We start from the raw sequence: 12,302 nt of genomic DNA, 5'->3' as shown, positions 1-12,302 counted from the left end.
ATTTTTGTTGACTATATCCAATGGTAACTTGCTTGTTCTGATGCTTTAATTAATTGATCTATTTTTACTATTTTATATCAATTCATCTTGCTGCAGTAAAATTCTAAAATATAACTATACTCATACTTTTGTTTTAACCATTTATCTGCCCACATACATTGCCAAAATGTGTTTTATTTGAAAATTATTTCAATGAGATTTTGAGTTTCAATGGACATTTTAAGATGGAAGAAATTTAAGGAAATGCTTTCAAAGTGAAAATGTCCTTATTTTTTCCTTAAATGGACTATCTTAAATGGTCTAATGAGATCCAAAGATAATGTTGAATATTTTGAGTAATTTAAAATCATGAAGAATTTTTAAGAAAAGAAACAATAGATTTTTATTGTGTTTGTGGAGGATGTTAAAATTCTCTCTATTCTTTAAAGAGCTGATATGATCCCAGGGCACTGCTAAAGTCAACAAGCATCAATGAATTAGAACTTGTTAATTTTGTGGTCTTCCATAATTAGAAAGTATCATTATATGAATCTAACTGTCTGTATTTTTCTTTTCATTTTAAATGGGCATGCAAGTCATATATGTTCACTGTGGAAATATAGAATTTGCATAAAAAATAAACAGTGTCTGTCATGGAAAAAAATCTTTCTTTATAATCTCCACTTTTGTAACCCATTTTAGTATATCTCCTTCCATGTGTTTTTCCTAAGCATTTTCTACTCTATCAAGATCATATTCCATACAGAATTCTGAATTCTATTTAATTTTTACCTAATGTTTTAGTTGTCATTTTATAAATAGGAAGTAATCTCCCTAATGTTTGCCATTTAGGTGAATCTTAATTTTTGCTACCAGAAATACTCTGGTAAAAATCTTCACTTGCAAATATTGTTTCAGGTTTCAGATACGTTTAGGAAAGGGTCTCAGAAGTATAAAAAAAACTGTTACAAAGATTCTTTATATTTTTAAGACTATTTTGTAGTTACTAAATGTTGTTAGATTCCAAAAGTCTGTAACTACATGTATTCCCACCAACAATGCTATTTCATTGTTGTTTCACTAGCAAGATTTTTTTCTCTTTTCTCCACACTCTGCTCTTTTTCTTTCTCTCTACCTTTGTCCATTTTATTTCATTTTATAATTTGATATTTCTTAGTATTCATTCTTCTTTACAATGTCTTTTTAGTGAAGGAAATTTATAGGTCTCTGGTTTCTTTTTTTTTTTTTTAATTTTTTTTCAACGTTTTTTATTTATTTTTCGGACAAAGAGAGACAGAGCATGAGCGGGGGAGGGGCAGAGAGAGAGGGAGACACAGAATCGAAAACAGGCTCCAGGCTCCGAGCCCTCAGCCCAGAGCCTGACGCGGGGCTCGAACTCACGGACCGCGAGATCGTGACCTGGCTGAAGTCGGACGCTTAACCGACTGCGCCACCCAGGCGCCCTAGGTCTCTGGTTTCTTATATCTTAATATTTGAGTTTATGTTTCCTTCTTTTGTCTGACTACAATCTATAGTAGAACTCATTTTATCAGTTAATAATTTTTTTTGTATTAAGAACATAATACTTTTTAAAGGCCAGTATATATAATCATAGGTATTCTTACCTTTTGCAGGAGACTGGGTTACTCTAATCTTACTTGATTGGATATATTTTTGGAGGTAGTGAAAGGGATGCTAAGACTGCAAAACCCAAATTCCTCCTAATAGCTTGGCTTTAAGCCTAGAACTACAAAGGAATACCCCCAGTCAAGTTTCTGACACGTGTGATGGCTAGCTGCTATTGTATAATAGGTAACCTTCCCCTGCCTGTTGATACAGTTCAAAGTAGGATAACCATTCCTCATTTGCATGCTAAAATGTTTTACTAATTTTATTTCCTATACATCAAGGACAAGTTTGCTTTTTGTTGTTGTTGTTTTGTTTATCCCTCCCTGGGAACACTACAAAATCTTATTTTGACAATATGTTTGGCTTGGTTTTACCAATGTAAAATTGGACAAAATATTATGACTTGAAATAAGGAGTTTTTAGACATTTAAGTTTGCAAGTGGAAAGGCCTTTTGCTGTAGCTTAAAGGGTTTTGGTTGACCTTTTATAAAGACTATAGTTGAACAAGACAAAGAAGTCATATCAGTTTCATAATTTAGGCCAGTTGGAATGGGTGGACATTTCATAACCATTTTAACACATCTTTTTTATAAATGGTACATGCTGTGGTCTTTAGAAATGCATAAACCTGTTAATAGCAACTGTCAAGTGATACATTATCCTGGGACACTGGAATCCTCAAATACTGGGTGCTATTATGAATGTATAGGGTGAAGGCAGAAACCATGGATAATATGCAATGATCAGACAATTGTGCTGCACGAGTGCCTGGGTGGCTCAGTCAGTTAAGAGTCCAACTCTGGTTCAGGTCATGATCTCACGGTTTGTGGGTACAAGCCCCGCATCGGGGTCTGTGCTGTCAGTCTCCCTCTCTCTCTGCCCCTCCCCAGCTCTCTCTCTCTCAAAAATAAAAAGCAAAAATAAAAGAGAAAATTGAACTGAAATTTTACATCAACAAGGAAAGAAAGTAAAACATTACTCTAAAGCTTCTTACAAATGTATATATTATTTCTTTTCATTCCTTTTTGAAACTGCTTAAGTATACTTTACAGACACGCAGAGATGAGAAAAGTGTAAAGGTAAGAAGTTTACAACTGGAAATGACCCTGGAGACTATATATACTTTCCATCCTTTTTCTTCCAGATGAAGAAACTAAAGGCCCATAATATTATCATATGACTTCTCCAGAGAAGATCCATTGGTGAAAGAAATATCTTGAAACAAGAGGCAGTTTAAGTGAGGAAGCATAATGCCATGTAAGGGTTAGGAATAGTAGAGTTCAATGGCATATGGAGAACATTCAGCCAGATATTAAAAGTCTTGATCATAAAAGCTCTTAGTTATATTTGGGATGAGCATTTATATGGGAGTAGGAGATTAAGAGATTGAATCCTAACTACTTGTATTATGGAAGTGAGATAGGCAAGCAGATATTTCCCACACTACATATCTAGGTAATAATAAAGGGGATATTAAAAGAACAATATTAGTAGGAAGAAAATTATAGCAGTCTCCTAGAAATTTTGAGAATAATTACTTAAATGTAAAATGTATCATCCTTCATCCTAGCACTTTCCTTTCTAATAAATCTAATCAACAAAGTATACCTGTACAAGTGAGCAAAACCCTGTATTAACAGCATTCACTGACCAATTTGTGTAACTGCAATATTAAACGCACTATAAATGTCCATTGATAGGAGAAGTAGTTAGGTAATTACATATATATTATATATACATATACATATATGTATTATATATGTACATATATATGTACATACATTATATACATATGCATATATATGTATACATATGTATATACATATACATATATATACATATACATACATTATATATATACATATATAATATATATGTAATCAATATGCTCAAACCTTAAACAAAATGAATTGAATTTTTATGTCAGTATTGAAAGAATCCTAAAATATATTGATAAGTAAATAGAGCCAGTGGAACTCACTGCATACGATATGATCTTCTTTGTGTTTTAAAAGGGAAGTGTGCATGTAAATATTTATCCTTGTAGATACTCGGAGAAAATCTCTAGAGAAGCATGTAAGTGAGGGGGAGCAGAAGTGGGAAGATTGTTATTGCTAGCCATTTTATGCTGTTTGAATTTGTTAATGTACATGTGTTACCTTTTTAATTAAAAAGATAAAGATAGTTAAAATGATCTCACAGACTACAACTAGGACCATCCCAGCATAATCACAGAAATTTAAGCATTGTTCAGTTTTGTTTTTCTGTGTTTTTTTTTTTCCCCCAATTCCTGATAGGGTCCTTGACACACTTATCAGTGGTGTTTCACCTGTAACTGTTACATTTCTAAGTACTGCATTCTGCCTTAGTAGGGGCTGTTCTGCCCCTAAGTATATTCTGGACTTTGTAGGCAGGATTGATAGGAATGACAACTCCTGAATGTACTCCAGTGATTCTCTGCATAGAGGGATTGCTAGAGCTTACTATGCTTAGCTCAGGACACTGTCAAAAGGAGCCACAAATGCTACCTGAGCCCAGTTTTTGTCTCCCACCTTGAACTTAATTAAATCTACCGTAGGATAAATAATTATCACAAATTCTATCATCAGAATGACTGTAGCAAACAACTTAAAGTCCCAGAGACTGGATTGCATCCATTGGGATAATCAAAGACCAATCCAGGACAAGGGAGCATTTCTTTTTCTCAATAGAGAGAAGGTAGGAATGCCTCACTCTGTGGCCAGCTTGGAACTGTGTTACTGTCACCTTGCTTATCCAATGTGAGTCTTTTTCCTTACATGGGAAAGCATAATTGCCACTTCTTTCTTTTCAGAAGAGAACTAAAAGAAGAAAGAAATCTCCTGTAGTGGACCTCTTCCACTCAGATCTATTATTTTTACTAGAAGAATGGAAGTTGGAGAAAGAAAAGTGGGCTGACTGATCTAGAGTTGTTAGTGGTAGAAATTTAAAATAGTGCATTATGGGATTCTTGGAGACAAGAGGAAAAAGCCATAAAACTTGACAGAGACAGAGGAGTCAAACTATTAAACATGATCAAGTAGAAAAAAAAATGAGGCAATCAGTGTCAGAAAAATAGGTTTGTGTTAGGAGGGTAATAGAGTTTACAGTTTCAAAATGCAAGCAGCTCCTGTTAATGGTAAAGTTGACTGTATGGAGAGCAAAATAAATGTTCAATGAGTGATGTGAGAAGTCTTTGATGTTTAGGGAATTAGAAGCTTTTGGACTGGTATGTTAAAATCCCTCAAGTTCATAATAAGAAGGAAAAGACTTGTTTTCATTTATCTGGACAATATAAAGAAGTGACCTATAAGTCAATAGAAAATGGAACAAAAAGGGTTAGGGTAGGCATAATACTGTCTAAAGACATTGGTATGGAATAGCCTATATGCACCAATTTGGAGTTACACAAATGATACCACCACCTCAAAGGACCATTGACAGTGTGAATACAAGGGTAAACGTCTTGCAATTACTGCAAGGTTGTACTCAGAAGAAAAGCCAGTCATGAATGTAAGCAAGATGACATAGGGTTAATACTTTGAAGAAGCAAATTTCACAGACTTTGAGTCTGGAGTTCTCTCCTGCCCAGCAAGAGAGCAGACACAGAATTGAATATGAGAGAAGCTAATGTCCGGGAGGAGACAAGAGCCCCAAGTAAGGGTCTGTGTTCTGTTTATTAGGATCAGAAGGCTTACAAACGTGATGGATGTGAAGAAAGAGGTGATGAAGGAGTGATCATCGTTAACTCAAGTGTGTGAGAGAAAGGGGGTGTCAAAGATATGCAATGTTAGGGGTTTGGGTCAATAGAAAACAAAATCCCAGCTCCAAGCAGATGGCTGTTTAAGGCAGGCACCAGGCACCACTTCTGTTTATCTTAATTTGCCTAGGGGATAAGATGGATAGAGGATGCTATCTCAGGGTCAAGAAGGCACCTTTCTTTTGCTAATTAGCTCTGGGCAATTTCACCCTGCTGTAGGCAGTCTATTGCCCTGTTTACCTATTTACCTATTCTGGATGCTTTAGTCCTGTAGAAGCAGCTCTACACTTTTGTTCTATACTGGGGGCATTTCCCCCCTGTTTACCTATACTCAGACCTATTCTATTCCTTTCCTGTCCTATGGAAGTGGCTTCTGCTCTATGCTTTTGTTATATGCTGGGGGCGCTTTCGCCCTGGGGCCGTTTTCCACTCTAAGCCTTGTTAACCCACTGGTGCAAGCTCAGGGAATTCCTAAACTTATTTCCCACAGCAAAATAAAAGGTGACATTTGCTTAAAGACTACAAAAGATGGAGAAGCTTGGTTGAACTGGCATGAGGTTGAAAACATAAATATAAAGTAGAGAATTAAGGTTGAGAAGATATGTGGAAAGAGAATAATTGAAGAAGTAATCAGTGGATAGAGATGAAAGCATCTTGTTATCAATCTGATTTTGAATCTAAGTCAATAAAGTCATTTTTAACTAGTATTCCTTCTAGGGATGAGTTGTTACATTTTTAGCTTGGGTATGCCCCTTTATCCTTACATTTTTGTAAGTTAAATTCTTTTTTAAATTAGTCTGTTGTTTTCCCTAAGTGTAGTGGAAAACTCTCAAGAGTTATCAAGTGATTTCTATGAAGAACACAGAGAACATAAAGGTAAAGATGATTCTACCTAGATCTAAGGATCTACACTCTCCTTAAGGCAGAGAGATAAACTTCTGCAGTGGTATAAACTGATGAGTAAGGAAATGGCCCCCCAGAGAGCTAAACCTACCTCATAATCTCTTGCTGATTCTCTCTGTAATTCTTCCTCAGATTTTGCTCTCTGGCTTCATGCTCCAAGGTGCACCTAATCTCTGCTGGAATCAGTCCTGCAATCTTCTTATAGTCCCTTAATCTTTCAAGTGAAGAGGGAGTGAGGGTGAAGCTAAGTGATTAATTTGGACTAAACATAAAGTCTCTTCCCATTTTCTCAGCTCTCTGCTTTTCCCTTTCCCTTCAGCTAAAATCTAAGACTTCATGAGAGTTAGCTTCTGAAACTAGAGCCTAACGGGACATTAGCAGTTAGCCCCTCATGTGGAGGTCCACCAGAGTTACCTTACACAACAATGCATATATTCAAGTACTGCTACAAAATGCTTTCATTAGTAAGTATACATGGTTTAGAATTAGGAACTCTAGGAGGGAGACTATTTTTATATGCTGTACTGCACTGCTATTCTGTAATTCTGAATACTGTATATAGCATATATTGATTAGACCAAATGGCTATAAATTGATATAATTAATAATTTTTTTTGTCTTTCTAAATTGAACAAAGAACATTAAATTTAAATTCACCATAATTGTGTCATATGCAAAGATACTTGTGGGAAATATTCAGAAGCAGACACATGCAAATTTTTTCTTATTTTCCTGTGTGATTTATTGGTTATGTGTTCACAGTTGGTTGCTACCCAAAATTTAATGCACATTAACAGTGTCCTAAAGATCATTTGCATTACTCCAGTGACATATTGCACTTCTGTCCCCTGTGGAGACTCTATAATTATGCTGAAACCTTTTGTCTGTGACATTGGCAGTTCTCCTGGAGTGCACATATCTCCCAGCATCCTACAGATGTTGCTCAAAGTTAATCTGGTGGCAAAGGATGCCTGGTTTTGTTCACATTTTGGGAATCACTAGTGAGAATCTCAGTGCCACCACTTTGTATTTGTCTTCAGAATTTGCACAAGTTATTCAAATCCTCTGTGTGATGCCTGGAGCCAGGGACACCACATGGTCAATGGCTTATGATGAGACTGTAAAGCTGTATTTTTAGGTCTTTCAGATGTTTCACTTTTCATGGCTTTCACAGAACAGCTGAGCCCTCATTGGTGGTGGTTGAGCCCCATGGGTTCCCATTTTCAAATACTTAAACTCCTGTAGTGATTGATACCTAGATGAAAATACATCAGTAGGCCTGATAGATGAAGTAGAAAATGTACATTTCTCCATTTAATAGCTGTGTGGCAGAGAGTATCTACTTCTGTGTATGATTTATAACTAAGGTCTCTTTATTCTTAGGAGGAGGAAAAAGCAACAGCTTCTATATAGAGAGTAAAAGAGTCTTTAAATTTAAAAGGAGACCTCATTTTATATGTGTGCTTCAGTTTGTTTTTACGTATTGCTTCAGTCAACTAATGTTTGAGTTTCTGTCACCTCCCAGGCTTGTGGCTAACATTACACATGGTTAAATATTCTAACTTAAATTTTGTTTTACTTGTTTTTACAAGTTTTGAAAATGTTGAAGTTCATTGTCTGAGAGCTCCGAGAAGGCTCATAAAATCTTTTGCCATCCACAGCTAGTGCTACAGCTCTGCCTTTTCTCTCAATATATTTTCAGATTAATATGAATTATCATGGTTATAAATATATCTTTATTCTGTGATTGATTATAATCTTGGATAAATCCAAATTAAAATTAACAGGTAACTAAGTCTCTATTAAAACACTCTCACAACCAATAGCATATTGTTTCTCATATAGTATAAAGAATAAAAAATATATTGCCATTATACATCTCTTTATTAAAAAATAAAACAACCTGACTATTCCTTCCACTATAACTTTGCATCTTCTTCCTCTTCTATATTTTTAAATCTTCTAAGTGTTGATAAATTTATAAGTTGGTTGAAACTATTATTTGAAAAAAAATCTTGATGTTACAAAATACTACTTATTAGAAAATATAGTAGAAGATATGCATTATATATATGTGTACATATATATATTATTAGCATGTGCACTTCTCATTTGCAATAAATATGACAGGTAACAGGGAATGAGTTATTTTTAGCTTACTACTCAAACTTTCTCTAAGGGAAAGTTGACAGTATTATACAGTATTTGAAAAGTTACCAGAAGTGGTAGTGTGTTTTCTCTGGGAGGCCCCAGAACCTGGTAGTATCTTCATGTCTCTGCTCTAGCCCAGGGTCTGGTGTTAAAATTTTTGAATTTCTGGAAATGGAACTTTTGCACTCTATCCAGAGGTGGATTTAACAAAAAAAGCATTGGTGACAACCATTAATCAAAACTACATGCTATAAATCAATCAAGCCTAATATAAATTTGTGAAACGATAAATGAGAAACTATTTCAAATGGAAACAACATAATTTACTGTCAACCCCAGCCTCAACTCTTCTACTGACACTGATATAAGTTATAAACTGATTTGAAATAAGGAAGTTGATTTTTTAGACCATGTTTAGAGAAAGTTTCATATTACCTATGGGACTATTATATTGAAATTTTGGTGAGGTCCAATGAAATCTAAAGTAGGTGATCTACTTCCAGTGACAGCTTACTTGTCTCTTGGATAATTCAGAAACTCTTACCTGAACAGTGGTAAACTCACATGGCCATATTTTGCTTCTTATTTGTGGCTAACAGCCTTGATATTACTAGGTATATAGGTGAAGGGGGGACTTTATATTTCTTTATTTTGCAGTATATCTATTTGTCCATTGAAGCTTTTATATAGGGTACAGAACATTGCATTATCCTCATGTGCCTCCTACATCCCATATTTAAAAGTGTTGTTAGAATCCTTCCTTTAGGGCTCAGATTAATATATTCATTCACTACCTATAATATCTCATTCACTGGGTTTCATCAACAAGGAAGCGGTGTTTTGCATAAATGAATCAGATCCATGTGATACTAAATTTTGATTCAGAGAATAGTGACAGTATTAGTTGTATTAGTATCTGTTCCCTCATTTTTTATTAACAAATTCCAGTTTGTTCTAGGTGTCAATGTTCCCAAGTAAAAAAAATCTGTTTCTCACACCTCTTTGCAGTAAAGCTGTCCATGTGACTCAGCTCTGGCCAATGGGCGGCAAACTACAATTTGCTGAAATCTTTTTTTTTTTTAAATTTTTTTTTTCAACGTTTATTTATTTTTGGGACAGAGAGAGACAGAGCATGAACAGGGGAGGGGCAGAGAGAGAGGGAGACACAGAATCGGAAACAGGCTCCAGGCTCTGAGCCATCAGCCCAGAGCCCGACGCGGGGCTCGAACTCCCGGACCGCGAGATCGTGACCTGGCTGAAGTCGGACGCTTAACCGACTGCGCCACCCAGGTGCCCCAATTTGCTGAAATCTTTAAGAAAGCTTTGTTTCTTCTTTGTAATTTCCTTCTCTCTTTTGCACAGAAATTGATTTGACAGCTAGAGATAGTCATTTCATCATGCAAACATGAGGAAAAAAATTAAAGAATGTCATACATAAAAGTTTTAATATGTGTGAACCACTGATCCAAAACTAAGAATACTTCTTTCCAGAATTTTTGTTACATTGAAAAATAAGTATGTACACATATTATTTGTTTATATATCTGTCTGTGTTTTCATTTACTCATAGACCAAACCATCCCCCCTGTATAGAAACTTTGGTCCCAAGAGATATTTGTAGTTATTATCAGGATAAAGCAAATTATGGGAGTTTCCCATTGCTACATGAGTTTATTCTTGGCCCCAAACTACAAAGTATTTTGTCTTCATGGCTTCTTAGATATTCCGGCATGCTAAGATGCATTTTTATTTTTAAGAGGGGACTGTAGGATAGTATTTCCAACTAATTTGATCAGGGAATCCATTTTCAAAGAGTTTCTGCTAATGACTGTGGCACTATTCCATATGGCAATGGCACTAAAGTGGAGAAATACATATAAACATAAATTAAATATAATAGAGGAAGTGAAGAGATAAATGAAAGTAATTCTATTGTCAAATAATGGAAGACTACTCAGGTTGGAGTTCAGAGAGACTTTCTGGAAAAAGTGACTGCTAAGTTCAGTTATTTTTCATTTATTTGATATATTCAGCAATCTATTTACACAAATTTGTGCAAATCCTCTTGGTCTGTATATATTTTATGACTGATTTTTGAATAATTTTCCAATTAAAAATTGTATCCCTTGAGAGGAAGAGCAATTGAATCTGTATCAAAATAAATAAACAGGGAATTAAAATAAGTTTTAGTTTTATAAGCTCTGTGCTGTAACCAAGTGAACTAATTGGCCATAAACCAGATTTTATTAAGGCCTGTGTGTATAGTGTAAATAGCCCTTTGCAAAATCGTGCTAAAAATATCCAAAAGAAATGACCATGAAGTCTTGAAAACTATGTAATCTAATAATACACTTGCACTTCATAGTGGGCTATAAGCAGCCAGGGGGAGGAATCCCTCTTCCTACCCTTCATTCATCAATCAGGGCTCTTTAGAGTAAAGTTGAGATATTTTCTGACTTCAACCCCTGGTCAGGTACTACATGAAGGCTAAGTATGAGAAGGGAATCTATAGAAACCACAGGATGGGATTTCACTCTGCCTAATTGTCCTAGAATTCTGTGCATATTTAGTGAGACTGTAAACTATGCCACACTGCCGTTCAGTTTCTTAGCATTTCTCCTTTTTACTTGTCCAAGGCTTAAACTTCATAAAAGGTAAAGAAAAGAGAATTGCAGTCATTCCCTGAACCAGTAAAAAACCATATTATTTGGTTTATTTATACGTTTTGTTTCCTAGGTATGTATAGGACAGACTTTGAGTTCTGAAACATGATTATATATCTGAAGAAGAGTTTTCTGCTTTTATAAAGTAATGTACACAAATAAAATATTTTGCATTTGAAATGTAGGAAGATTAGATATTTTGCTTATAAGCCTTAAAATGAACTAATATGTTGACTATTATTACCTGTATCCACGCTGCATTAGGGCCAGTAGGAGGAAACATGCTTTTAAGGAAGCAGATGCTGTAGGACTACACCTCTGGTATTGATGAATCTTTTAAAATCGTTGTCTGACCTGATGAGTATTCTGATATGGAAAGTGATTCTAGTCCTACAACCTTTAAATACTGGTTGCTATTTAGCAAATGATGGGTGATAATTCTCTTTACTTCAAATGTAGCACAAAGCACTGAAGATATATTGCTTTATTCTATTATTTAGAAATATGTAATTCACATCATCATTTAGAATGTATTTTTAAGTAGACTATAGAAGAAAAAAGCAAAAGTGAAAGGCATTTCATTATGGTAGTATACTGGTAAGCTCTTCTATCATTTTTTGCTTCTGTTTAGATGGTATTTTTTGTCTTCTTATTTATACAGATATTTTCTAGAAGAGTAATATGTTTTAGACTATTTTGTGAAATTCTATCCTTGTCTAAATTTGATCTTCAGCATTTTATTTCCAGGGACAACCATATATAGTAATATTTTAAAGATGTGTTTATGATATGCTAAAGGCATGTTTATCTCAGGATTATCTTATATACATATAAAATATATATTTAGAAAAAGTCTTCTTATGAATTGGGGGAGGCAATTATTGTTCCTTATAGAAAATAATTTTATTTGATTGCTTCCTAAAGTTATTAAGACTATGATGAAATGTCTTAGAGAAAGTAATTTGAAAAATGTGATTGAAATCTTGAGTCATGGATTCACAGAACAGAACTTTTCTTTATGATTGAAACACTCCCTCCACCTTTAGTCACACACCATTTTAGCTCTTCCCTACCGCAAGTTGATTCTCCCACATGTTAGAGCCTGGACACACCTCTGAGCTGTAGTTTAAAGGCTACCATATATTTATTTTTTTTTTATTTTTTAATTTTTTTTTCAACGTTTATTTTATTTTTGGGAC

This window comes from Lynx canadensis, chromosome D4 (assembly GCF_007474595.2).
Source record: "Lynx canadensis isolate LIC74 chromosome D4, mLynCan4.pri.v2, whole genome shotgun sequence".
In the NCBI taxonomy this organism is placed as follows: domain Eukaryota; kingdom Metazoa; phylum Chordata; class Mammalia; order Carnivora; family Felidae; genus Lynx; species Lynx canadensis.
This window is presented reverse-complemented; position numbering follows the sequence as displayed.